This window comes from Rattus rattus, chromosome 7 (assembly GCF_011064425.1).
Source record: "Rattus rattus isolate New Zealand chromosome 7, Rrattus_CSIRO_v1, whole genome shotgun sequence".
Taxonomy (NCBI): Eukaryota; Metazoa; Chordata; class Mammalia; order Rodentia; family Muridae; genus Rattus; species Rattus rattus.
Genome location: NC_046160.1, coordinates 110,160,699 through 110,188,626, shown reverse-complemented (window position 1 = coordinate 110,188,626; position 27,928 = coordinate 110,160,699).

Genomic DNA, 27,928 nt, shown 5'->3' with positions numbered 1-27,928 from the left:
AAGAGAAAGATTCACACGTTATGCAATTTGAGTTCCTTTGAAACTGTCTGGTTTCCTCTTGATGTAAGAGAAGCCCCATTAGTGAGAGGAAAGACTTTTCATTGAAAAAGTGGCATTCTGGGTTTGGTCTTCTAACTATTTAGTGTAGGATCATCGCTTTGGTATTATAAAGCTCTTGAATAAAAGGTGAAATGCCCCAACAATATTATGTAACTGTGGCACTTTTAATGGGAGTTGATTTGAGAAAGGGTATCTTTCTTTGTACAGTGCAAAGGTGAAAGGCTATCTCTGTGTATTTCATAATTTGTGTTAGCCAACTTTTAAGGTGGATTATCCACAAGCTTATCCACAAGCTTTTAAGGTGGATTATCCACAAACTCTTCCTTGTATTCTTCTCCATTTTCTAATGAAGACTACAGCCAGGTGACTAATTAAGGTGGTACTGTGGGCAGAGTGTGTACCTGGCATCTATTTCTGTTCTATACATGGACAAACAGTTTTCTAGACTCCATTTGTTCAAAAGACTGTCTTTTCTCTAATACATACTTTTGGCATGTTTGTCAAAAATCAGCTAGAGAGATGGGAATGCAGTAGAAAGTTCATATTACTCTCAGAAAGAACCCATATTTTGTTAGATGCACCCATATCAGGTTGCTCATAACCATACATAACTTCAGCCCCAATGATCTGATGCCCTCTTCAGGCCTTCACTGATCCTGCACTCATGTGTACATATGCACATTACAACTGAAAATAAAATAAATCTTTACGGTGTCAGGTGGTTTAACCACATAGGTTTATATCTGTGTTATAACCCACTGACCTATGTGTCCACATTTAGGCCAGAATTATGCCCATTTCCTATTTTGTTTCTCTAGAATATACTTAATGTCAAATGCAGTAATTCTTCCAGAATTATTGTTTGCTGAGAATGACTTTGGCGACCTGAGGTCTTTTATGCTCTATGCTAATTCTAAGATGATTTTTTTTATTTTTCTCTAAAGAATGGAATTGGAATCTGATGACAATTGCTTTGAATCTGTAGAAAGCTTCTGGTAAAATGATCACTTTCTCAATTCTTTTAATCCACGATCATGAGTTATAGAGCATTAAATATTATCCACAAGTGAGCTAGCCAATATACATATGGCCTGCCAGCCTAGACATCTTGGTCTGACCACTAAACACATGGCTACATGTATCCTCATCAGTTTCATTGTATTGCTGTAAATATTAGTTTACCAAAGGTTTTTTCCCTACCAACTTGTACCCTAAAGCTACTTATATTTTTTCATAAAATATATTTTATTATATTTCCCCTTCCTAAGCTCAGTCCAGATCCTCCAATCTCTGTAACACCCAATTTCATATGTTCCCTCCTTCTCCCCCACTCCCTGTCTCGCTCTCTCTCTAAAAATAAATTTAACATCAACAACAAAAATTCCTATAAGTCAAACACTATCACAACAACAATAACAACAACAACAACAACAAAAAAAGCACATGCTAAATGATCATGAAGTTTATTTTGTGTTGGTCAACTTCTCCTCGGCAGTGACTCCACGTTGGAGAAAACTTTCCTAACAGTTACCAATTGCAAATTGCTTCTTGCTTCTAGTTGTTCTTCCTGACTTCTTCCCTTTTCATTATTGCAATTTTGATTGATCTGAACCTTTGCATTCTGTAACAGTCTCCGTGAGTCATATGTATAACTGTAAGGCCCTCTTGTGCATGGAAGAACTTATTTTCTAGAAGATTTTAGAACTCTAATGGTTTAGGTCTAATAATCATCAATGCATGCAATGAATTTGGGTAATTCTTGTTTCTTCATTTTCTTCTGTCATAAAATTTTGAAATCTTGACTGAAGCTTGGTTGTGAGCATAGATCGTTACTTGAATCAAAACACTGTGCATCATTACCATTGCCATCTTCTCTGTGAGCCTCACCATAATATTTTATCTCCATCCATTGTGTCATACTCTGTGCTCTGCATAGGCTAAAGAGAAAAGTTAGTTCTGAAACACAGGTAAGTCATTTTATCTTCAGTGTTAAAACTACTAATAATGTTTTGCTATACATAACATAGAACAGAATTTTACTTCTAACTCAAAAAGTGGTCTCTTTCTAGCTTCCTTGTTCATCTGAATTCTTCCTTAAAGCATTTACTCAGAATGGCATCTTCCTTGTCAAATAGATAAAAGTTGAAATGGTGCCAATAAATAAATTAAATGCATACCCAAAGCTTGATTGATTAGATAATCTAGAGTAGATTCTACACAATAGCATATGTTTTCAAAACCCTTACTCACTTGCCTATTTCCGTTTTTAACTGGCCATATTAAAAAAAATACCACTCTTGGGAATATACCCAAAAGATGTCCCACCATGCCACAGGTCTATGTGTTCAACTATGTTCATAGCAGCCTTATTTGTGATAGCCAGAAGCTAGAAACAACCCAGATGTCCCACGACAGAATTAGATACAGAAAATGTTGTTCATTTACAGAATGGGATACTACTCAGCTGTTAAGGACAAGGACATCCTAAGTTTTGCAGGCAAATGGATGGAACTAGAAAATATCATCCTGAGTGAGGTAACTCAGGCCTAAAAGGACAGGCATGGTATGTACTCACTAGTAAGTGGATATTAACCAAAAAAGAAAATTACAAAATAGTCAAGATACAGTTCACAGAACTCAAAAGTTCAACAAGCTGAAGGGCTCTTAGTGAGGACACCTCAGTCCCATTTTGGAGGGAAAAGAAAGCAATCACAGGGGGGCGGGGAAGAGAGAGGTACCTGGGGGGAAAGAGGATAGTTGGGGAGAGGGGAACATGATCTGATATTAGTGGATAGAAAAGGACCGAAGTCCTGAGGCAAAGCAGAAAGAATTACAACAGGAACCTGTGGAAGTAGGAGGTTGGGAGGAGACCTGGAAGCTGAGAGAATCTCAAGACTCAAAGGGGGAACCCTAGATGAAATGCCCTACAGTGAGGAGAGGGAACGTGTAGAGCCCACCTCCAGCAGAGAGACAGGGCATCAAGTTAAGGATGAGGTTGTCAGCCCACAGTCAAAACTCTGACCATATTTGTTCCTGTTTGGATGAGCTGCAGGGATGGAAATGGAGAAGAGCCTGATGTAAAGAAGGTCCAGCAGCAGGCCCAAACTGGGATCCAGCTCAAAGGGAGGCCCAAGGCCTGACATTGTTACTGCGGTTATGAAGCTCTCACAAAAAGGGACCTGTCATGGCTGCTCTCCAAAAGACCCAATAAGCAGCTGAAAGAGTCAGATGCAGTTATTTGCACCCAACCAATGAACAGAAGCTGCTGACCTCTCTGGTTGAATTAGGGAAAAGATGGAGGAAGCTGAGGAGGAGGGCAACCCTGTAAGAGAACCAGAAGTCTCAATTAATCTAAACCACCAAGATCTCTCTGGATCACCAAACAGGCAGCATACGCCAGCAGATATGAGGCCCCCAGTACATATACAGGGGAGGAATCCTGGGTCTGGGTTCAGTCAAAGGTGCACCTAATTCTCAAGAGACTAGAGGCCCCAGGGAGTTTAGAGGTTTGTTGTGGTGGGTGGGATGGTGACATCCTTGTGGAGATGGAAGACGGGCAGGGCGAAGGTTTGGGATATGGAACAGTAGGAGGGTGGTCCAGGAGTGCAATAAAATCTGGAGTGTAATACATACATACATACATACATACATACATACATACATACATACATACATACATACTATTCGCCTGTTTTCAGTAGAAAATTCCAGAATCTTTCTTTCAGTGGATTTTCTTGGGAATTAATCTTTAACTGTGCATTTATTTGTTTCTAGTGGTCTTTTGCTAATTAAGTTATGCTTGACTTTGTTGGAATTAATAGCCATGAAAATATAAAATAAAACCGATGTTATTTAAACTATACAATTTTGTTAAATAAAATGTTCTTTAAGAGTGCCATGTCCCAGAAATCAAAGGTAGTATTGTTATTTTCTTGAAAACGACTTGGCAACACTTCCATTGGCAGCACTCAAAAGCAGCCTTTGTTGAGGGTGCAGTGGCTCTATTAGATCCTCCCCTGCTTGTAGGAATTCAGCTGCACAGAAGACCTCGCTAATGACTATCAGGAGCATAACTTCCTCATTAGCATGGGCAGGAGCATATTAACTGTAATAACTGGATACATCCTTACATATTGGCTCTATTCTTAATGTGATTTACTGGGTGATACTCACACATTTATGGCATGCCATCTTTTATTTGGAAGGTTGATTCATTAGAGTTCACTGGAATGATTATACTCTCATTTTCTTTTTATGCAGTAGTGATTGAATTCCTTCCTAAAAAACTTTTCTATTTGATCACTATTTTCCTTGAGCACCCTCTTCCTGGATATTAGTGACTTCAGACCAAACAGAACTGAGGGAAACTATCCTGCAGGCTGGTTGTCCTCAAGTGATTATAACGTAAAGTTCTTCCAATGAAATGCAAAAGTTTGACAGAGTGAAATAGGTCTATAATCTCAGCACATGAGAACACATGGGGATTTGAAGTCAGGACAATTTGGAGTTCAAAGCCATCCTGGCCTACAGAAAAAATTGTGTCGTTTTCTTTTTTAATTAAAAGACACTGTCAAATTGAACATTTCAAGTTCATATTCAAGATATTTCAAGTAAGACTTATTGTGTAATGTCATATTGTGGCAGATAAATGGTAAATGCCATTTGATTTTTCTACTTCTCATTCCCCAAATCCCTTTGTAAGTAAAGCAACATGGATGGAAATAATTGTAAATCCTCAAAATAGTGTAGTTCGGATTTGGGATGATAACTGCAAGCCAAAAAATGGCTAAAGGTTTCAGTACAGAGAGAAGAAGAAAGAAAGAAAACAGGGTTAGTCTGGGCAGGAAGAGTTAGATACAGATCCAGCCCCATTATATTTGTATGTTTCTCCATAATGTTCTCTTTGTTATTTTAATGATAAAGTTAATAATAAATTCCCTCTTCTTGATGCTCTATAAAGGTAGAAATGCAGAAAGAAATGTAGAAATAGGTAAAAAAGATTTGAAGTGACATTAAAACCATTCCAATAAAGTTTAAAATTATTAACCTCTTTTCCTACTGAAACACAGGTTTTTATAGTTCTTGTTTTAAGATATGGCAAGAGAATTAATTAACTCAAAAATTTACAGGAAATATGAGTTCATAATGCATCTTAGTTCAGTAAGAAAAGAATACCTAAAGCAATATCTACTATAATTGGGCTTGAAGAAAAGGAATGTGGAAGGAACCAAACTAGAAAAATATGTTACCCTGAACAGAGATAAACTTTGTTCATTTCCAGTCTCTGTAACACCTTCTCTCTGTAACTTGAACGCTATGTGGTAAACATACTGCTGTGTATTAGGTCCTGGGGCAAAAAGGATTGTGCCTGGAATTTATTTCCTGATGCAAGTTTCTGAGAGACATAAACTTAGAAGATGATAAACATTGTATTACCCAGGTTTCTCCTCTGTGGATTATCTGTGAAGTCAAGCAATTGGTTCACATGCAGAACATTTTATCTCTATCTATTTGTTTGCGAGATTCATTTGTCTTTCTCTTTACTGTATACTATATAGCTTCCTGAGCAATACTATGTTTTTTTTTCTTTTGTTTCTTAAAAAGATCCTTCTTAAAATTAATCAAAGAAGGGATCAACTTTTTCTCATGCTAATACCTGTTTTGCAAGAGGCTAGAAAAATGACTTTGAAGGCTAGTGGTTATCTCCTGGTTCAGATTGTGTTAGAGCATGTGTGAGGGGAAGTGCCCATTTTCTTATTTAGAAATACTCTTCATATTTACTGTTTGTCAAGATGTGGAGAATGGGTATGTTTTTGAATCTTTTCTTTCCATTGGACACATGATGAATTGTAACCTTTTTGAACATTACTGAACCTTCCATATGTATAACAGAATCGCTATTTTAAAAATGTTTTGAAATTGCCACTTTTCATATCAGTCACCAGGCCTGAGAAAGATGTTTAACATGGAATGGATCCTTTTTAGAAATGTCTCTTAATACTCCCAGGTCATCAACTAATAATTAGTTTAAGAACCTATTCATGGCCAGGTGCTGTCTAGGACTTTATAAGTATTCTCTTGTTAAATCTTGCAATTATTCCAAAACACACTGTAGTACTTCTTTCTAATTGGAGAGCTTCCCTTAATGATTTTAATGCCCAGGTACACATTGAGTCTTTACACACAGATGGAGACTTTATAGTATTACATTTTCTGTAATTATTAAAGTATGAAAATAAAACAGATCAAGGAAAATACTGTAATTCACTTGCTTTTACTTAGTGATTAGTCTGGAATTGATTGCATGTCCACAAGACTACAGGAATACCTGTGTTAACTGTGAAGAATTATAAAGTTAAAAAGTATTGCGTAGTTTAGATGAATGTGATCCTCCTAATTTGACATGTCCTCCATAGGTCCCTGTGCTTCAACACTAGATACTAAGCAGGTGGTACTGATTTTTTAAAGATTGGTTGATTTCTATTTAAATTTATGTGTACATACTTGCATACATGTAAGTGATCACATGAGTGTCAGATGCCATTACACCAGAAAAGGGCACTGCATACCATGATACTAGAGTTACATGCAATTGTGAGCTACCTGACATGAGTGCTGGAGATCAAACCCAAGTCATTTGTAAGAGTAGCCAGTGTTCTTATTGGCTGAGCCTTCCTACTAACCCTAATAATGCTTTTTGTTGAGGTTGTAAAAACTTTAGGAGGTGGGACTTAACTGGAGGAAGTGAGTTACCCACAGAAGGCAACACGTCATTAAAAAAAATAATAATAATAAGAGCCCTACCTCCTGCCTTGGGGTCTGTTTCCTAATACAGTCTAGTGTATGATCCTGCAAAACAAGCTCCCACTGTGATAGAGCTCTGTCATTATCACATGTTCCTTATTATGATGTGCTATACCACATCACAAGAACTACAACGTAAATGGAACCTTCCTTCTCTATGTTGTTCTTATCAAGTAGTGTCACAGTACAAGGCAATGAGCTAATACAATGAGCTTCTCTATACATTGGTACTTGTGAACATGCCTTTCTATGAGTCTCATCTTACATGACCAAGCACTTATCTAAAGAGTATTCTCTTGAAGCTCTCACATAATCTAAACGTTACAAAACCCATCAATATGAGAAACCTGAAAATAGGAAAGGATTTTTTTATAAAAGTGAACTTTTTGAATTACAGAGACTTTCAATTATTAAAAAGAAAGTCATTTTATTTTTTAATTATGTGACCACTAAGTGCTTCTTGATGAAGCATGTCTTTTATAGCCAAAAAGAAATTGGGCCCCCTTTCATTTAGAAGTAATTTGGCATCAGAGAAAGATTCAGAACCCATAGGTCACTGCATACTCCATTTATAAGAAGCATTTGAGGACCACTGATGTAGGTCAGAAACACAGCTAGTTAGCTTAGGTGTTAGTTATAATTCCTGATATTTGTCGAAATATCAATCTGTTCTTCTTCAATGAAATAGATTCCATCTTTAAAGTGAACTCGAATGTGTTTAAAGAAAATAGAAAGGGCCAGCAACAACATAAAACTTGAAAGCAAATTTTATAATGCCAGTCCGTAGCCTCGACCCTGACATCAACTGACTAATTATCTCTTGAAATTGATAGTCAGGAATGGTGTAAAGTCCAACAAATCTATGACAAATGATGATGCTGAATTTTGAAAATAAATGGAAGATTCATAATCCAATGTTGTCTCAAAAACTTTTATAAGACAAGATCAAATTTATTTAGCTTTCTTTAAATGTGTAGCTACATGTTAATCATGGATGAGATACCATATTTGAAACTCAAATACTATCAACATTTAATTTGAAAAACGAGAACTGAATACAAACAACTAAAATTATCACCATATTTTCCCAAAATCAGGTTTAGTGAAATATACAGAGAATTTATCTTGTCATCATGGTCTACATCTAACATGTGCATGAAAACCTCTGCTATGTCTTGGTAATTTGGATTATTTAAGAAGTTATAAAAGGTATTCCTTCAAACAGCTAATTTAAACTTTATAATTCACAGGCCATATATGTTTATCATGTCTTAGAACAAAAATTTCTTCCCATTCGTTTAGGGTTTTTTGTAGTATTTTTATGATTTTACCTTCTTGTCTCTCAGTGTTGATAGTGTGTGAGTTAATGTTTCAATGTCAGCTATAGAGCAACACTCTTTTCCCTAAGGTCAATTTTTTTTTCATTTTATGCATCAGAAATTTAATTCATTTTATGGTAAAATTCTCTTCTAAGTCTCAAATTTTAACCATTGTAAGATTAAAGGTCAGATTCAGTCATTCTACAAATTGATATTCTTCAGGAATACACATATGCTTTTGATCATTGGCCACAGGGGCTTACTGATGGGAAAAATTATAAGACACTATATTAGAAAAATCATTTATATCATTGGATATATATTCTAATAGTGTAGCTTCTTTCTCTGGCGTCTTACCTACATTCCTTAGTAGAAGACAGTTTAGCAATTAGGCAATAAGTCTAAGTTTGTAGAGCATGTTGAGCTCTTATATGAGCCTCTCCAGTTCTTCTTTATTATTTATTTGAGGCTGTTTGAAGAATGGTGTATGGATGAGGAGAAGAGATGTGTCCATTCCCTAGTGCTTTGGAAACAAATGACTGTCTTACTTGAAATCCAAAGTACAAAACTTCAGTCTCATTGAAGTAAAGTCTAGGGGCCATGAGGGCGTGGCCCTTTAGGAATGTCTGAGAGAAACATCCATGCCCTTGTGGCTTTTATATTTCAGAGGTTCCACATTATCCTTTGCTCCTGGATTCTTATTATCTTCATTCCACTCCTTTGCTTTCACCATACTATATCCTATATTTAACTCTAACACTCTCTCTTCTAAAACCCTTTTTGATTTCAATTGGTCCCTCTGCATAACATGGAATAATTTCATGCTGAGATCATAAATACAATGGAACATTTTTCAGCTATTAAATAAAGCACATCATGAGAGTGTCTCTATCTTAGACTCTTAGCAGTGGTGGATTCAGAGTCTGAGGTGGGCATCTCCTATAGGCAGGCAGGATCCCCAGGGGAGGGATAAGGACAGCAACCCACTGCAAAACTTTTGACACAAAATGTCTTCTGTCTTCAAGATGTGCATGAACAAAGATAGGGCAGAAATGGAGGAGGGAATGGCTGACCAATGACTAGCCCAGTTTGGGACACATCCCTTGAGCAAGAGCAAATCTCTGACACTATTAATTATGCTCTGTTATGCTTACAGGCAAGAGCCTACCGTAAATGTCCTATGTGAGGCGCCACCCAGCATCTAATCGAAACAGATTTAGAAATCTAAGTTAAACATTAGAAGGAGCTTGGTGAGTACTGTAGAAGAGCTGGGTGAGGAAGAATTGAGTAATCCAAAAGGGCAAGGAACCCACAAGAAAACCAATAGAGTCAACTAACCTATGCCCTTGGGGACTCCCAGAGACCGAACCACCAACCAACGTACATGAGCTGGAGCTAGGCCCCTCTGCACATATGAAGCAGAAGTGCAGCTGGGACTCGTGTGAGTCTCCCAACTACTAAAGCATAGGACTGTCCCTGAGTCTGTTCATGTGTGTGGATCCTGTTCCCCTAACTGTACTGCCTTGTCTGGATTGAGTAGGAGAGGAAGTACCTAGTCCTGCAGAGACTTGATGACTTGATGTACCAAGTTGGGTTGCTACACTGGGGAAGGAGATATTCTCCTTCTCAGAAGGAAGGGGAGGGGTGAAGGGAGAGCCTATGTGAGGCGGGACTTGTAGGAGAGGGGAGCTGTGATTGGGATGTAAAATGAATTAATAAATAAATTAATGAAAAAAAATAAGGAAAGGCATCTCAGACCAAATGACAGAATAGAGTCTATAGCTGCCCCTATGCAGATGGCATGGTGAGTGCTTCCTGTTTGGCCAGCCATGCATTCCAGAAACTCTAGGAAGTAATCTGAACACCATCACTGTAATCAACTTTAAATAAAATGAAATGTAATTGTCAGTGTTTTGTGTACAGTTTATAGAGAGCTGAACTATAAGGTAGTATATATATACATATACATATATATATATATATATATATATATATATAAACTTAATGGCTGTGATTTTCAATCAAAGTTATATACCACTATGCTTACAACACATTTTTGTGGCATATATAGAGTGCTTGAAGAGTAAAAAATAATTTGAATGAGAAAAAACACCCAAAACCATCATGGGCATGCTCCACGAGTTTTAGGCTACATAGAAAAGTCTCTGTTTAGGAGGTAGTTCTTGTCTGCTTCCCTGTACGAGGTTTTTAAAAAAATCATCTGTAGGGGTTGTGGAGATGACTCAGTGTTCTTACAGAGGACACGTATGGGTTCTGTTTTTAGAAGAGTTTTGCTGGATCAAATCTGTCTGGATATGGAGTGACAATCAGTTTGTAAATACCTGGTGCACATAAATGAAGACAAAACATTGCTAGACAGAAAATAAACAAAATATTTTTAAAGTCATCTCCTTACAAAATGTCATCAGAAATTTAATTCTAGGATCCCATTCTCTACCTAAATAAGCCTCAAATTATTCCATTAAGAATATTACAAGCCTTTAACTTGATTATATATTTCATAACTACAAATAGAGACCTAAATCGTTGTCCCGGAGAACACTTCCTCATGGAATGAAAGAACCATTAGTAAATCTTATTGTTGTTCTCGATGTTTCTCAGGTTGTAGACACTCACTTTATTAACTTAGCTCATAATACCATACTGTCCTCTCTACAGATAAAGGGTTAGGGTTAGATGATGTCTTTTGAATGTGAAATGTTGCTCACAGACTCATGTGTTTGAACACTTGGTTATTAGCTGTTTGGAAAGGAATTGCATTCTGTATCATTTGGCCCTTGAAAACTGACTGTGGCAATGAGGGAATGTAAAAAGGACAGATGCATAAATACACATACAGAAAAAGGAAGGATTGGCTGGGCTGCATTCACTCTGATGGAGCAGCACCTATTAGGTGACAATCCAGGATTTCAATGCATTTATTATGTACAAGACAGTTGAAGAAGCTAGTCTTTATAGGACATGATCTTAGGCTCTAAACACCTGAGAGGAGGAAGCTGTCATTCATGCTTACTGTACACACTGCCAACATTTGCATAGGGACCAGAGCAACATTTTGTCAATTCCCTGAGCCTGATCATGGAGAAAGTTTTTCCAATCCCCATAAGTCTGATGTACTGGAGTCCTTGACACATGTACTCATGGTTCTTCCTCCGTTACTCAAATAAATATTGTGAAAATACAGGAGATAATCTGGCTGAAGGAAGATGGTCATTGTGGTAGGCTTTTCTATTTTAGTTTCTTACCAGCATATGCAGTATGAGCAGGAAGTCTCTTGTTTTTGGTACCTTGCCTACCCCACCACAATGCTGCATTCTCCTGGAATTTTCAGGCAAAATAAACCCTTTCCTCTATAGTTGCCTTGACAGAAATTTTATCAAAGTAACTTTGACAGTAATTAACACACACACACACACACACACACACACACACACACACACGGTGGGGGGAGGAGAGAGAGAGAGAGAGAGAGAGAGAGAGAGAGAGAGAGAGAGAGAGAGAGAGAGAGAGAGACTGAACTGACTCCATGCCTGCTCTAGGAACAGTGATTTTTAGGTAATTCCCAAGTTTCTTTCTACAGAGATTCCTTTTTGTGAGGTACAGAATAAGAAGAACATTTTCTTTGCTGAAAGTTTATGAGATTAAGGGATAATATGATGATAGTGCAGAGCATAATAGCTGGAAGTAATAGGCTTTCAGTACAAGATTTATGTCTCCCTCTGATTTTCTGATTCTCTCTTACTCTCCCTAAACACAGTGACTGTACCATATGCAGACACTGATTGGTTTTTCAGCTGTTTATGTTAGACCATACAGGAAGAATAGTGTGGCTGGGCTGAGTTTTCTATGAGACACTAATAATGGCGAGATATGACATTGTTACAAATAATAGAAAGTAGACCTGACTCATATTTAAAATATGAAATTAAAGGGGTTTTAAATTAAAAGTTGATGTGTTCAAAAATTAAAATATTAAACAAACTGTGTGAAAAAAGATGGAAGGGAATTTGCAAGGTAAGATGGTGATTGGAAGAGTAAATGGGGGTAGAAGGGTAAAATAGTAGGTTTGGGAGAGCACACCAATGTGAACAGACATCCCATGCTTAGAACTCAGATATTATATGTGATGCATTAAAGATAGGGGGCAGGAAGCTCGGGATACCTCAGAAAAAAATTCAGAGATCATTTTTTTTTTTTTTTGGAGCTGAAGACCGAACCCAGGGCCTTGTGCTTGCTAGGCAAGCACTCTACCACTGAGCTAAATCTCCAACCCCCAGAGATCATTTGAACCTCAAGAATAAGGAAAACCAAAATGTGGATGCTTCATTCCTTAGAAGGTAGAATAAAATACTCACAGGAGGAAATACAGGGACAAAGATGGAGCTCAGACTGAAGCAAAGATCATCCAGAGACTGCTCCACCTGGGGATCCATCCCATATGAAGCCACCAAACTGACACTATTGCTGATGACAAGAACTGCTTGCTGACAGGAGCCTAATATGGATGTCTCCTGAGAGGCTCTGCCAGAACCCTACTGATACAGATGAGGATGTTTGCAACTAACCATTGGACTGAGCATGGCAACCTCAATGAAGGAATTAGAGAAAGGCCTGAAGGAGCTGAAGGGGTTTGCGCACATAGGAAGAACAACAATATCAACCAACCAGACCCCACCAGAACTCACAGGGACTGAACCACAAACCAATGAGTACACATGGAGGAACTTATGGCTTCAGCCATATATGTAGCAGAGGATGGCATTGTCCAGCATCAATAGGAGGAAAAGCCCTTAGTCCCGTGAAGGCTCATTTCCCCAGTGTAGGGGAATGCCAGGGCATTGAGGTGGGAATGGATGGGTGGGAGTGGGACCATCCTCATAGAAGTGGAAGGGGAAGTGCGTATGGGAGAACGGGGAAACAGGGTCAAATTTGAAATGTAAATACATAAAATATCCAAGAAAAATAAAGTTTAAAACCAAGAAGATCAGATAAGAGAGATGCTTTGGGTAAAATCTTGCAACGTTAATTCTGAGATGTCTTCTTGACATTCACAAAGTAGACCTGTCTAAAGATTAAATGGCACAAGAAGGCAAGCCTTTAAGCAGTCATCTTAAGTAGGATCAAGGTGACTTCACAAGGAATGTGCAATAAAGTACTTAGATCCGAGCAGCCATCTCATAAACATGCCTGGAGAATCAGCAAAGAGAAACAGAGAACTGAACACTCCCCTGTGTGTACCTTTCAATTGAAGGCCTTAACAAATACGATTCTTCTCGTGCACTTTACCATACTGGATTGCTTATACTTTTTGTCACTAGGTATTTCCTGCCTCTGTCAATGGAGGGGGATAGAGAATGGTAATAGCTCTCAAACAGCTTCTGAGCCTGACTTTCCTTCTTTGCAACCAGTAGCACTGTCCAGGGGTTCTCTAAAACCTTGTCTCTAAGGAGGAAGAGTATGAATCTTCGCAAAGCTCAGCAGCTGTAAGGACCGCGAATTCCCTTCACTTGTTTCTGTAATTGCTCTGAGTCATCGACACTTCATGACTTTTGCTATTTTTCTCTTTTGCATACCACACTGCCTACCAATTCTCTGTAGTCTTGAGAACCCACTGGACAAGTTGAAAAGTTTCCACCAAATGAATCTTTTCCAACCACATTCTACGGCGATGAGGTTCAATAATGTGGGTTATTCCCCTTGCTGTTGGGAGAGAAGTCCATTTTCCTTTTCAAATTGGGATTTCTCCGTTACCATTTTCTGCCGTGAAATATTAAAATAAATCTATAGTTGCTTTCCTTTCTCTTTTGTCTTATTCCTTTTCATGAAATAAAACCTATAGAATTATGAGTTATATTGCAGTCCTAGCTGGACCCAAAACAGAAACATGGTTTCCATTAGAGTTTATTGCACTTTTATTCCTTTCTTTAAAAAAAAAATAAGGTAAAATAACCCCTAAGCCCCTTCAGGCTCAGATCACTCTACTTATAATTGTAAGCAACCTGATTTGGGAAATTGTTTTTTTTCTTTATGTCATATTCTTGAGGGGTAGCAGTAAGTTGGGCTGGGGAATTGGGGGGGGTTGTTACTGTTTATTTTCCTGAAAATCTGTGCATAAATGTCACTTTAGTGTGGTAAGATGAGTCTTTCAGTCTATGCCTCAGAGTATAGGCATGCCTGTTGTTTCCTGGTTAGCCCTAGATGATCACACATTGACTACATTTAATCTATGTCATGTAACTTAGTGATTTGTAACAATGGATTCTACCGTCGCATTAGAGAAGTTGAGCCCCTTCACTAAGATCTCCCAATTTCATGTCCTATTAACCATGTGCTCAAGCCTTTCTGCAAAATGTACGCCCTGGGTCAGGAAATGTTCATTTACTCTTAACTGGATTATCCATTTATATTTCTCCATTTAGTGTTTATTTTACATGAGCCTTTCTATCCGACTTCTGGAGTTAATAGTAGCAAAAGCCACAAACCGAGTTCAGAGATTCAACTCTGCCATGAACTTGATTTCCATAGAAATTTAGAAAACAGAAGAAAGCATTTGTTATCACGTTCCTTCAGAACGTGGGTTGAAAAATAACTCACACAGTTCAGTTTTCCTAAAAGCAAAATTCAATCTGAAAACAGTCTGAAATATGTAAAGATTAAGATGGCCGGGGCTGATAATGTTTGAATTTATAGTAAACCAGAGAGGATATTGGAGACCAGGATGGAATGTACTCATTTTGGGAACAAGCACACAACTTCACAAATACTGTGTTATCCTTATATTTTTGAGATGCATATATTCCTTTTTAGGTAGACAGTGGTCTGCCTGCATGTGTATATGTTTACCATATATATGCCTGGCTTCGTGGAGGTACGAACTCCATAGACCTCCAGGAATTGGTGTTATGAAATGTTGTGGGCAACCATGTGAGTGATGATAAACAAATCCAGGTTCTCTGCAGGAGAAACAATTGTTCTTCACTGCTGAGCCATCTCTTCAGCCTGTATCCTCACTTTAAAATTACAAACTGAACTGCGTACAATTCCAATAACTCACTACAACATAACAATTAATAAATGAGAGGCTTACTCCCGACCCAGGCCCCTCCTGTGCAATTATGTTAGCAATAGACTTGTGTCGGTGTTAAAACTACTCTGTTCTGGCATCTGCATGATTTCTTCTCAGGTTCCGAGGTGATGACATTAATAATGGATCAGTTGAGATGCAGAATAGTATTCCAGAGGGATGGCAGAATTCTGCTGCCTTCTCTGACCACCAGAGTCACAGCATCATAATCCTCTCTGTGAGTTTAAGTGGACAGCATGATTAGAGTCAGAGCATCAATCTTTCCCTAACATTTGAATAATTGTAGGAAGAAAGAACTTGAAACCAAAGGCAATAAAAATGTCTACTCAGGTAGGCTTCTCATGTTGTGTCTAGATCTATAGCACAGAAGCTAAGAACTTTTGGTCAATAATGTTCACTAATTATAACTATAGTTTAAGAGAAAAAGAACTTTGTCCCAAGGAGACTCTATCTTCCTCAACGACTAGATTAGGAGCTCAAATAATGCTTAACATTGACAAATCAGTGTAAATACAGATTTTTCAAAGCTGTATCTTTTTCCTGCCTCCTTTGGAGTTTTTTTTCCCCGTGGTACAAAGACAGAGGCTTCAGCTTTTGTTTACAATCTAAGGTCCTCATTAGGATGTAAATGATTTGAGAGGATAGATGATGTCTGACTCATGTTTTTATCTGAAGCACCCAACAGTTCCTGTAATAAATATTTATTCTTCGCAAATATTTATTGAATTGATTTAAAATGAATAAATTATCTCAATTCAACAAAGAGTTTCAAGTAATTTTTCCCCCTTCATTTCCCATTTGATTTCTAAAGGCTCTGGAGAAGATCCAGGTTTTCAAGGAACTCGCAGCTCTGTTTACAATCTAACACTATTAAGGCTCCATACCAATGCTCCTGATTTTGTTCTTTATGCCGGGAAGCGACTCTGGAACTTGCACTTCTCTTCGCCACCTGATTTCATGATCTGCACTGACAAAAGAGGCTTAGAGAGGGAGTGGCAAGAAGCAAGGAGACAAGAAAACTAAAACTTTCTTCTTGAGTTACTCCTGCATTCTTTTGAGCTGTCATCCTGTAGCATGGTGGGAAGCCCTGGCCACCCCTCAGTCCACTGCAGGCTCCAGTGTCTTCTGGCATTCACACAAGTAACACCTTGTGGGATTTCCTCAGTGCTGACAGATTAAAATCTGACTCCAGTTTCTCAGGGGCTATGGTTGTATTTGCAAGACTCTGACATTTTAGCTTGCAGAGAAATCCCAAGAACTCCCCACACAGTATCTTTCTGGGTGGTTACTGAGAGTAGATACACACAGTGCTTTTCAGTGAAAAAAAAAAGATGGAAAGTGGAACTTAATTCATTTTTGCTTTTTAAAGAAAGAGTTTATTTGTTGCATAGGCAAGTTTGAATCAGTACTGGAAAAGAGGAAGATGATTTAGAAAGATTTTTCAAGGAACGCTTAGGTAGAAGACTCATCCATGGAAAACAAGTACTGAATGGAGGAGAGGCCTTTGGTCCTGTGAAGGCTTGATGCCCTCCTGTGTGGGGTTGCCAGGGCGGGAGGCAGGAGGGAGTGGGTGGATGGGTGGGGGAGCATGCTCATAGAGGCAGGCGATGGGGAAATAGGTGGGGGGTTTCCAGAGGGAAACTGAGAAAGGGGATAACATTTGAAATGTAAATAAAGAAATTATCCAATAAAAGAAAAGAGAAAAGAAAAACAAAAAGAATGATGTGCTGTGGTGTACTGGGGCTGATTAACATGTAATGTAGTGGAATATTTAATTTTAAAAACTCCAAATTAAAACCTTTGACATATTTCTAATGGCAACTCCATTTTCTAAATATTAAAATAGAAATGCCATAGTTATATTGATCTATTTATTCTGTTTCCTCAGTTACAATTCAGACATATCTTTCTAACTATTTCATTCCCATCTAAGTACTTGAATATGTTACTCTTTGAACCCTGTACTTTGAACAAAACAAATACTTATAATTAGATATTACAAAGAATGCTATTGTCACACTTCTCTTTATGTGCCCAGTATTCCTCTCCCTTAAAACACAGAAATACTTACGAATTATCTCTGGGCTTTATATAAAATATTATTAATAGATTGTAAACCTGGGGATAGGAATTCACAAGGTACATTTTTTTCTATCTCTATATTTCTGGCTTTTAGTTTCCTGATACCAGAGAGATCATTTTCCACTGTTTTATCAGATTATTTTTTCTCTCCTTTGACCTTGAAGTCAAGACATGTAATTCCTCATTTTGTAGTACACCTTGGGGGCTTGACCTAAGCCATACTCTTTCAGGGTTCAATGTAATTGCCATGATCGACTTAACCTGAAGAGGTACAGGAGATATTTGTATTGTAACATTTTCTATAATGTTCTATCTCATTCATTTATTGGCATGAGAGACTATATAAATAGGACAGGAAGCAAGTTTTTATGATTTTATATATGCAGTACTTTTTATTTAATTTCCATGGGGCTGATAAGTCAATTTATAGGAAACTTGATGAATTCCTGCTTTTCATTCTTTTAAAAAATTAACTTCCATATACAAATCTGCTAACATCTCGAAATTTTGTCCACTTTTAATTCTAAGATTTAGAAAGGTATTTCTTTGAGTTCCTTAAGTACATGCAAATATTATTCTGAAAACACAGTTAGTTTACATAGGGACAATTTAAAAATATAGATCATTGACTCCTGACATCTTTGTGTCATTTTCTTTTGTGTATCTTTTTAAGATCTTTATCATCACATGAGGTAGCATACATATGAAAGCAAGCATTGAGAAGTAGAAAGGGATACATGAAAATGAGCCCTTTTATTAAATAGAAAGCATCTGCCTCTGAGTCTTATGTCCAATGCATTAAGTAGTTGACAACATGCTCTTGAAGGTTTTTCTTGTACTAGGAGAAAGATAAATAGCTTCACCCTCAACTTGGAAATGGCCATAAGAAAACTGATATCACTTGATATGCTTATTTATTATTATTTGACAGACTTCAAAATGTCCTGTAGTTAGTCCTGCAACATGTATATACACTTGTTGTTGGGCTTATGTATCAGTAACAGCACCATTCAATCACTGCTTAGACAAAATGTGAAATTTGAGGCTACCCTGAGATCTAGCGTGAAATTAAATAATAAAATATATAAAATAAATACTTCATGTAATGTTTTGTTTATTGTTCAGAAGGATTTAAAAGTAAACAAAGTCATGGCTTCCTAGAGGATCCAGTAGCAAATGATTACTGATTTTCAATTCATGTTTAACTCTGTTAAGTGAGTACAAGTTATTGAAAGGGAGAGGGAAAGGAGGAAGCTGTTTGAGATATGTAACCTAGGGCCTTGATGGTCATAGTCATAATTTTATAATTTAGCATAAAATTGCAGGGAAAGTGTTAGAGCATGTGGAAAGTCAACCCACCATAATTGTATCTTAAAAGAATATTCAACACAGCTGAAGTGAACAAGTGGGCAAATTGCATGAATTTTGGATTCAATTTCATAATTGCTAAATTGCTTCAACAAAATCCAGGACTGCTGGTTATGATAACATGGTTGCCACTGGTGAGGATTTGCAGGTAAATAGAGATGAAGATGCCCAGTCACAAAGCTCTCTGCAACCGTACACCATCTTCTATCTGACAAATGTCAGTAAAGGACAGAGCTTGAAAACTGACAGAAAGTTATAAAAACACAGAGTCAAGAGCATCGTTCAGCTGAGTGAAATTACCTTGAAGTGGCAAATACACATCTCCCGAGTTCCTACTAAAAATCTAAGTTCCTGGATTTTTCAGTTGTGTTACAAGGCAAAAGCTACAGAGAGAGCTCATGGAAGATTTTACTTTTAGCTCAGATGCCAGTGTTTTAATAGTGAACACGATGGGAAAGAGTCACTGAGAGAAAAAAATATAGATATGTAGTACTTATTAATGAAAAAGAAGTCAAGGCTATGATGAGATGTGTTTTAATTGTGGCAGGCAGATTATGCTTTAGAAAGCCATTAATAAATGTTTGAGATGCAAAAGCAGTGAATGCATCCAATGTCAACAAGATTGGGTAATCAAGGGGAGAGTATGTGAAATATTAGATGCCGCAGTAATTATCGAAGGTTCTCTGAATAATGGCTGTTAGGGCAGACTTCTTGCTTAAGACCAACGGAGACATTTACTTGTTCGTTTATTTTATTTATTTTCTTTTGTTTCTCCATCTTTATTAAATTGGGTATTTCTTATTTACATTTCAATTGTTATTACTTTTCCCAGTTTCCAGGCCAACATCCCCTAACCTCTCCTCCTCCCCTTCTATATGGATGTTCCCCTCCCCATCCTCCCCCCATAACCTCCCTCTCCGTGGGGTTCAGTCTTGGCAGGATCAAGGGCTTCCCCTTCCACTGGTGCCCTTACTAGGCTATTCACTGCTACCTATGCAGTTGGAGCCCAGAGTCAGTCCTTTGGGTAGTGGCTTACTCCCTGGAAGCTCTGGTTGGTTGGCATTGTTGTACATATGGGGTCTATTTTTACACCATGATCAAAAGTTTTCTTTTCCTCCCTTCCTCCATTTCTCTCAGTCCCTCTGTCCACTTACCTTCCCCTGCTCCACCCACCACTCCTTTTTCTTCAGAAAAGGGTTGGAGTCCCATGGATTTCAAACAGCAATAGGATATTAATTTGCAGTAAGATTAGGCACCATCTCTCCTATTAAGATTAGAAAAGACAACCCAGTAGGAGGAAAGAATTCCAAAACCCCGTAATAGAGTCGGGGTTGGCCCTGCTCCCAGTCTTTGGGGTCCCACGAGAAGATGAAGCTACACAACAGGGTCATAAGAGCAGAAGGCCTAGGTCAGTCCCATACAGGCTCAGGGGTTGGTGATTCAGTTTCTTTGAGCCACTGTGAGCCCTGAATAGCTGATTCTGTGGATTTTCTTTGGTATTCATGACCCACCTCTGGCTCCTATAATCCTTCCTTGCCCTCTTCTTTAGGATTTTTCTGGTTCTGCCTAATGTTTCACCGTGGTTCTCTGCATCTGTTTCTATCAGTTGCTGGATGAAGCTATCAAACATGAGCATAGAAAAATACAATTAGGAGTCATTTCATTGACGTTTTTTGGCCAGTCATATTTTATTATATCATAGGTCTGTAGACTATCCATCCTGTCTCTGGGTCTAGCCATTGTCAGGGATGGCTTCCCTTTAACCGCATAGATCCCAAGTTGGATCAGTCATTGGCCACTCCCACAATTTCTGTACCACCTTTATCCCAGCACATCTTGTAGACAGGACACATTGGAGGTTGCCAAGTCTGTGGCTGAAGTGTCCCAAGTAAATTCTTTTATCTTGCAAATTCCAAATTTCTAACCATGTTTAATAACTTGCTTATTGGTATTCAAGAAGCAATATATAACTGCCTGTAAAATCTGAGGTGCATGGAACTGCGTGTCCTGAAGCGGTAAGAAGAGCATAACGATCCACTGTGTTTAATTAGTGACCAAATAGTAGACCAAATAGTCAATCTAGAATAATTGCTCACTTATAATTCATGATTGGCAACAATATCCTCCTTATTCTCTCTATTTATTGCTTTAAGCAAGAATAAATTGAATCTTCCTAATCCCTATATATTTGGAAATCACAATATAGAGAAATAAGCAGCACTAGAAGGGAAAAAAAGTTAAAAAACACTTTGTACAGTTTCCCCAATGTATTATTTCTCCAGAGTTGATGTTTCATTTATTGTTCAATCAATGCTACTGTTATTAACAACAAACTTCATGTCAACTGCAGACTAGAATTAAATAATTGCTTAATGCCTTGTGGCTTGTCCCTTGTTCTGTGTGCCTTCTCTGTCCCCACATTTAATGAGTGCTTTTCAGTCAAATGCCACCTTTGACTTAATTATTTAAATAAAGGCCTTCGTGAGATTAAGAGGTGTCTGTTTCAGAATTGATTATTTCCTTGAGGTCTTAGCAATGTGCCACATTTCAGGCAGTTGAGTTTGTCTCACTGAAGGAAATCAAGTTCTATTGTTTATCAATTAGGTAAGTTATTTGAGGCAGAGAGCTATGGAAATGACTGATTCATCATCCACAGGAAAACCTAAAATCTTTGCCTGAAATCTAATGTCATTGGGTTTCATAGATTCATTGCCCATACAGATGTATGTGTGCATACTTCTTCAAGTCTGTACTTGACACGATTGTAGTGTTCATCGACTCACACTAGTTGTGCTTATGTGTACAAGATCCATATTATCAAATTTCCATCAGAGATGGGAGATAAGGGGTCCAGGCTCCATCTTTTCCTGAGGAACATTTGACAGTTGATAGCTACTGGACAAGGGAAGAATCATTCAAAGTTTTGGATATATGGAAATGGATATATTACTTATATTCCTGTAGATCTCTGTCCCTACAACATACAATTAAGGGTAGCATCAATTTGACTTGGTTATCAAAAATATTCCAAATGCGGACATGAGTAAAGGAGAGGTATATTAGAGAAAGTTGAAAACAATTAGAAAGACAACGAAATAAAGTATCTGTAATGCCACTAATTAAATAAGTAGGTAGATAAATAAAATTTTAATTAAAGAAAGTGTATTTACTTATATCTGTGAAAACGACAACAACAAAATACCAAAATCGGGTATATTAACAGAGCACAAGTTTTTAGTCTTAGTTTCCACCCTCCACTCTCAAAGCATTGTGCATTCTAGGCTACTGAATGATTATAGGACGTTTTCTAGGGAAGCGAAATTCATGGTGACTGTGTTCTCCAAACACTGTTGTTTAACCACACTCCTTCACAGAGATAGAAAGTCTTGTTAAACAAGTGATTAATTTAAACCACTGAAGCATCAGCACAGTTTTTGCTCTTGCAGACAGCTGAAGCTTCATAATTAACTGGGAAATGCTCACATTTCTTCAGGCACCTTTTATACGGGCAAAATCTGTAAATATACTCTATTAGATGAACATTTTGTTCATTATATTGTTACAGGAGGGGCTAACATTGCAAATGAAAGGTTCAGTAAGATACAGTAAGGCGAATAGAGCACATTAGACATGGATAGAGCTCTGAGGATTCTTTTTAGGGAAATGAGCACTGGAAGAACAGTCACAATAATGGATATATCAAATATGACATCAGAGTAACATTCAACACATTCTGACGTACCGAACATCAGAGTCATCAGCTACCATCAAAGTACAAGATGATGTCTACAGCCCATGGGATTCAGGATTGATTCCCAGGCAAACACTGTACTCCTAATATGACATTTAGAAGATATATTTACTTCTTTGAATCTCAGCTATAAATGATGCCAATTTTTACATACCAACATATTTTATAAAAGTGAAATAAATGATAAATATGAAGGTCTCAACACTGATGCTAGCTCAGTATTGTAAAAATCCTTCCAAACACCTATGGCAAAGACCAAATGATACTTGGATTAAGTGTTACCAACAAGTATTCCATGTGTCATATGCAATGATTTTTTTTAACCACGGCTACAATATGTGTGATTATACTATATGTTCCTTGGTCCCTGTTTATCATTGTTCCTGTTTCTCCTCCCATTTATCCTCATCCGTCTGCCCAGCCTAGTCTTCTGGGAACCAAATGACCTGCTTTCTATAATCTTGTGTAAACAGACTTGCAGTTTAATAGTCCTTGGGTATGATAGTCCTGCATATTTCATTCTTCTCAATTACTGTAGGGAATTAATATTTTACAATATTTTGGTAGTATTTTTATTGTTGAAATGCATTATATTTTTATTTTAGGCTATTCTACAGATGAATAATTCATTCATTTATGTACAGATTCTTTCTCTTTGTGTGCTTTTATAAATGTATTTGCATAATTTACATGCAGATCTCAGTATGAACATAAGATTTCATTAGACTATGGAATGAATGGTCATATGGAAAATTTAGGTTTAAATTAAAAAAAAATCGCATTATTTTCCCAGTCTATAAGACTGTTTTATATTCATACCAAAAGTATAGCAGTGCTTTTGTGCAACAGCTACAAATGACACCAAATTCCAGGTATAGGATCAAACCTTTGACTGACCTCAGGTAAACATCTGTGCCTTCAGAGCCTGAGTATTCCACTACTCTAGGCATTTCTGAAAATGACCAAGAGACAGGTATGACTTGATAGATCAGAACTGAAAATATTTCTTTGTTTGAAAATTTTCTGCATGGGTACAGTTTATTCACATCATTTCTACTGCTGTATCAATTCTTGTTGTGTTCCCTCCAATCTTCCTGGTCTTAAATTCATGACCACATGTTTTATTATATATACATACATATATATACATATTATGTATATGTATATGGATATTATAGCCTTTATTTGCATATATTTAGGGATTATCACCGAGAATTGCATTTCCAACCCTGAAGAAAATAAATACCAATAACAGCAAACCTCAAAGTGGTTCTCCTTCCCTTGCTAACCATGGATGGCCTGTAACTCTTCATCTCTGGACGTGGCCTTGTGAAATGTTTCTTCATCTCTGTTAGCTTTTTACTGGAGTGGTCTTTGCAGGTCTTGTGCAAATGACCATATTGAGAATTCATAGAGTCAACATCACTGTCATATAAAGAAGACATTATCGTTGAGCAGTCATCCCATTACACAGCTTCTTACAATCCTTCTATGCCCTCTTCCACGATGTTGTTCACAGTCGTACATATAGAGATTGGATCAAAGATGCCTTCTTAGTGTCTGGGCACAGCACAGGAACTTATTTTCTGCACATTTGACCAGCTGTGGATATTTTTAATATCTTCTATAGGTGGCAAAATAAGTTTCTTTGATAAGAATAGTTGCATTTATTTATAGGTATACAAATGGTTAGTTAGAAAGAAGTTGAATTTCTTCAGTAATATAGTTATGTGTTGTATTCAGCCCTATGACCTCTCCACCTGTGAGTTATTGCCTAGGTTTAGAATATCTCAACCAATTGACAGGGTCGTGGTTACTGCCATACTAAAAGTGGCTTACAGCATTGTTGATATTTTACCAGCCCATCACTGGTGTTGTTTTTAAGGATAATGGCTGGATAGAGCTCTTGACTACTACTCCCCTTAGTAGCTTACTTGACTTTTGAGATATGGGAACTAGCTTTCAGGGCAGAGACTATAATGCTCTGAGGAACTCTTAGTTCCCTTTGACCAACAACCAGAAAGCTGGTAACCCCAGCATGGCACTATACTTACTTACTTACTTATTTATTTATTTATTTATTTATTTATTTATTTATTTATTTATTTTTTATTTCCCCTCCAGGTCCACCCCCAAGGGTTCCACATCCCAAACCTCCTCAGCTCCCCTTCTCACACTAGTCCTTCCCCACCTCCCATCTCCACAAGGATATCCCCACCACACCCACCCTACCAGACCTCTGAATTTCCTGGGGCCTCCAGTCTCTTAAGAGTTAGGTGAATCTTCTCTGACTGAAACCAGACCTGGAAGTCCTCTGCTTCCAGGGGATTGTGTTCAGGGACTCATTTAAGCTGGTGTATGCTGCCTGGTTGGTGATCCAGTGTCTGTGAGACTTCAGGGTTCCAGGTTAATTGAGACTGCTGATCCTCCTACAAGGTTGCCCTCCTCCTTAGCTTCCTCCAGATTTTCCCTAATTCAACAAGAGGGGTCAGCAGCTTCTGTTCCTTGGTTGGGTGAACATATCTCTATCTGCCTCTTTCGACTGCTTGTTGGATCTTTTGGAGAGCAGTCATGATAGGTCCCTTATTCTGAACGCCTCACAGCTTCAGTAATGGTGTCAGGTCTTGGGGTCTCCCCTTAGGCTGGATTCCACTTTGGGCCTGTCGCTGGACCCTTGTTTCCTCAGGCTCTCTCCAATTCCATCCCTGCATTTCTTTCAGACAGGAAGAAATGTGGGTCAGAGATTTGGTTGTGGCATAGCAGCCCCATCACTCACTTGATGCCCTGTCTTTCTACTGGAGAGGCTTTCAATAAGTTCCCTCTCCTCACTTTAGGACCTTCCATCTAGGGTCCCCGACTTTGAGTCCTGAGAGTCTCTCATTCCCCAGGTCTCTGGTACATTCTAGTGTGTCTTCCCAACCTCCTTCCTCCTGAGATTGTTACACATTTTATTAGATTTATTATTGTCTATGGCTCCTATGGTAGCATCATTATCTCACTGTAGGGGTGAGTAAATAACCTCATTAAAACATACATGTGTATGTGTGCACATTTATAATCAATATTATATGAGAATTTTGAGATAAATTTATGGAATAATGAGTTTCCTTATGGCTTTTTTCTTGCAGCATTTATTCCAATCTGCAGACGTGAATTCCAAAACACATTAAGACGATCTATATATGATTTGCATGTTTTTCTCCATCTTCTACTTGGTATTTCTTTTCCTTATCAGTGTTCTTTAAATACCCAATATTCTTAATGTTAAAGAAATTCACCTTATTAATTTATTGTCATATCTAAGAAATATTTGTGCAACTCTAGTAATGCAGATGTGTTCTTCATTTCAGAAAATTCAAATTGATCAAATTTAAGAGATAATACTGACTTTTTACAAGGGTCCTGTGTTTTAACTGAGATCTTCGTGCTTGCTTACAAATTGCTTAAGGAACTGAAATATATCTTCAGCCTGTTTTATGCATTTAACATGAATTTTACAGTCACACCTGCACACACACACACACACACACATACACACACACATACGCACGCACACGCACACAGTCACATATATATGCCATGTATATTTTAATACATAATATTATACAATATATGCATAATGGTTGTGTGTCCATATAAGTGTGTATATAGGCACAAAATTTGTCTGTATTACAAACACAAGTGATTTCTGAATTGGCTTTATAACCAGTACTTGGTGTCCCACATCCTGCTGCAAGGTATGGAGAATTCAAACATATCACACTAAAGTACTATTTGCAGATAGTTTTAAGTTTCATTGTTTAGGTGGTTATAAACAAAGAAAGGTTGCTTGAGAGGGATTCCAGATAAGAGTGCTCTATCATCTCCAAGTGGAAAATAATATATAAGAGAGATGAGCTCAAACTATTAGTTTGTCAGAGCTATACATTTCTGTTTCCGAGGTGGCACATAAGCTGGATTCTTCCAGTGATTTGAATACTGTCTCTATGAGCAGAAGGAATAAAGGAGCAAGATGCTGTAATCTTTATACATTTATTTATTTATACTGAGTGTGTTTTCCTTAAACATCATATTAGAACAATTCTCCTCACAGTAAACTACACAGTTTTCCTCATCAAATACCAATAAGAAAGTAAGGTGTGGGAAAAATGTTGTATGCTTATGTCAGGGCAGGGAGGTGGGAAGGGGTGGGTGGATGGGCGGGGGAAACATCCTCAGAGGAGCAGGGGGAGGGGGAATGAGATAGGGGGTTTATGGATGGGAAAGTGGCAAAGGGGATAACATTTGAAATGTAAATAAAAAGTATCCAAAAATAATCAGAATACACAGAAAAAGATTGACCCTCTACATACTACTGTGCTATTTAGATACACTGTATAAATATTTATTTTTTCTTTTTTAAATTACTATTATTATTCTTTAATATTTTGCATATATACTTCTAACTTGACCACATAATTTTTAAGTTTTTAATTATCAAGTGGATGACAATACTTGATATTACATTTTCATTTATATCATTTAATGAAAAACTGGTCAGTAAAATGAAAACGTTGCTACATTTTTGATTCTTTTCAATTGATATATATTTCACATTTTAAAAAGTCAGCTTTATATTGTGTGAAAAAAAATCCCCTGCCTGTCCTTCCCTTTTGAAGTGATTTTAGGAACAGGTGGCATAGCTTTAGTGGGAGTCTTTCTCCCCTGAGGCAAGTCTGCTATTGATCAATCCTGAAATGAATTCCGTGCTTCTGACAATCCTCCATATTGATTATCTGCCTGCTCCTCCAATTAAAGCAGGCAGAGAGTTACATGTTTTTCCTTAGGGTTTGGTTTTTTACTATGTTTTCTTTTTAAATTTTCCTTTGATCTGGGAGTCAAATCCCCCCAGGACCCTGCCTTTCTCGGTCTGAGCATACAGAATTTTCCTTACAGAAAATGTTCAAATATTTTTATTGACTGCCACATGAATAGAATGGCAAAGTAAATCTATGTGTGGACTTAATAATTTATTTGAGAAATATTTAAAATAAATGAAAGCGATCCCACATTTACCAGCCGTGTTATAGAGAATGAAAGTAAATCTTTTTAATTCACTTAACTAATATTTATGATTTGTTAGCTTCTAAACACCCCAGCACAAATCACACTAACAAGGAAACAGTTGTGAAAAATATTTAAATAATCCTGTATGAAAGTTATATCCTCATTACTCAAAATTATTTCGGTAGCTTTTCAGCTTATATTTGCTGCCCTTCTTGACGTAGCATTTTGACTGACAGTGATAAATCTGAATTGCCTCTTATTTTGTCATCAGAGATTTAGTCTACGAATGGATGATATTAAGGAAAAAAAGATAGGAATCTTTCTCTCAAGGGGATTACAGCATTTTGTACAGTCCATGACAGCTTCGCCTGTCAACTTGACCCTGACATGGAG